Genomic DNA, 2,665 nt, shown 5'->3' on the forward strand with positions numbered 1-2,665 from the left:
CCACCCCTTGCCCTTTATAACCTTCCTTGTTCAGGCAAAATGAAGATTAAACTTAGTAGGAGGTAAAGCAAGAAGATTCTTAACACAGGTCATGGGAAACCTCATTAGGAACAGGCGTTGGGGCTTCTATATGGCGTAGCAGCATCCTTGCTGCCGTCCATTGAGCCCCTCCGACTCGTTAAGGGCAAAAAGGAAAGTGACTGTGGAGCCTGTGGAGAACCTGACCTGAGAACTCCCTGCATACACTTATACTGGCAGGGAGTATCCGATGGTAGAGAATGAATGGCATGTGTCTGTTTGCCTCTCGTGGCCGAATCTGTTAAGGAACTGTCCTCCTGCTACCTACAGGAAAGAGGGGCGGGAAAGGCAGGTACTGTTCCCCTCATTGCTTGGTGAATTAGTGAATGAGAGAAGCTGAACAGTGGATATTTGTGATCTCTCTGTCTCTCTGTCTATGTCTGCCTCTCTGTCTCTGTCTGCCTCTCTGTCTCTCCCCCCTTCTCCCTTTCCCTCTCTCTCATTCATTCATTTTTTGAGTTGGCTTTCTTGTTTCACCCAAGGTTTGTTTTTTTGTTAAAGAACTATGTTACTAGTCAGTGAGATTTCCTCCAAATGATTCAACTGAAACAGAGTTAATTCTACTATGGCAGGCCAGGGAGATAACTCAGTAGCATAAGTGCCTAGCTAGCAAACACAAGGTCTTGAGTTCGATCCCCAGCACACACAAAAAAAAAAAAAAAAAAAAAAAAAAAAAAAAAAAATCTACTATGGTGGAGTCTGGGTAAAAGGTATGTATGTACGCTGCACTTTCATTTGGATTTCCAAACTTGCAAAATAAAATGCTGAAAAAAATCACAAGTTATACTAGAAAGTAATTATTATGATGTGTATCCATAGTTTCATATGATCACTATTTACGACAAAGATAATCGGGCTGAGGATTTAGCTCAGCGGAAGAAAGCTTGCCTACAACAAAGATAATCAGAAACTATACTGATGTCCCAAAGAATGACTAAGAAAATTCATATAATCAAGAGTATAAATGTCAATTCATGAAATATGTGATGCAGTCATACAGAATGGAAAAATATGTAATTAAAGACTACAATGCATAATTACAGCAATGAAAAAGATGCGATGTGTATTTTACAAAGACATCAAGTGCATCTGGCTAATTAGGGTAGGAACAGTACTTTCATTCCTGGGTAAGGTTGCCCGAGTTAAGAAAAGTAAATAACCAAATCATACAGATAACAAATTCCCTTTCCTAAGCAAACTTAACTTACACCAGAGGGCAGAATGGTGAGGGAAAATTGCCTACCTAGTGACAAAGAGCACCAATTATGCTGATATGCATGTTCCTTTTGTTTCATTTCATTTGAGGTAGATCACAATACCCAGAGACCAAGCGGGAGACACTCTCTAATCATCTTTCACAAATACTTTGTGTTTGGAAATATAAAAACTTACCAAATCAATTAGTATTCAACATTAATAACATCCTCATCATCCTGTGGCTTAAATGATGACTGAGTAATAACTCAAGCTAGTTGTGTCCTACATTTCCTTTATTAGCATAATTAGTATTCTTGGATCTTTTGAAATTGCTGCGCTCTAGCTGTAGGGGGAAAAGATTTCAAAAGATTGAATACATATGCTGATTCAAGATACGATTTCTCACACATCCAACCTCTGTAATTTTGGATTACAGAGCAATAGAGGGCAACTCTGGCACCAGTTCTTTGGCAATATATTTAAAAATAAAGGTACTCTGATGTACAGCTCAGATTTTTAAAATCTGCTTTGCATGTTTATTTAATATAGGAACCATGCTCTTATTTTAAACAGGAAAGATCACTTTAAAACGTGGTAATTAAGACTCTCAATTCACCCAAAAATGCAGAGCTAAAATCCAGGTAGAATTTGAATAAACCTCACAATGTTAAGATCCAAATTGTATCAATTTTATGAAACTAATAACTCAAGCCTTAAGTTTTCTGGCACAGTATTTGGGGGTTTTAATGTCATAAAAGAGAATTAAGCAATACTCCCCGATAAAATTTTTTGTCTTGTCTAAAATGATCTGGGTGGGTAATCCTGGCTATAAAATTCACTGGGCGAGCTTGAACAAAATATCGTTTTCCTATGATTAAAATTTGCTGTCTCCCAAAATAAGAAAAAAATATATATATTCTCAATTTAAAAAAATAAACAATATGAAAATACTAGGAGGAGTGTAAAATCACTGCTCACGGATGTATTGTCCAGAAATTGTTTTCTTCAAACCGATGCGTTTAAAAAACAACCTTTAGTCATAGCGTGACCTTTCCCCAGGATAAGCGGACGCCTTATGGCCAATTATAAATAGCACAGAAATTTCACTAACAAAACTTTGTTATTTTAGTTTAAAAGCGACTCGAAAAACTATACTAACAGCAAAAAAAATCATATTCAAAGAAGCCAACCCTCCAACTACACACACACACACACACACACACACACACACACACACGTCTACGGGAGACTTTTATCTTGAAAAGGAACTAAAATACACATCCTAGATAAACAGTGTTGGTAGATTAAAAAGAGGCAGAACTCCAATAACGCAAAGGACTCTGTAACCCTGAATTAGAATGAAGAAGTCAAGTAAAATTCAGTTCCTCTT

This window comes from Octodon degus, unplaced genomic scaffold, assembly GCF_000260255.1.
Source record: "Octodon degus isolate 3935 unplaced genomic scaffold, OctDeg1.0 scaffold00047, whole genome shotgun sequence".
NCBI lineage: Eukaryota > Metazoa > Chordata > Mammalia > Rodentia > Octodontidae > Octodon > Octodon degus.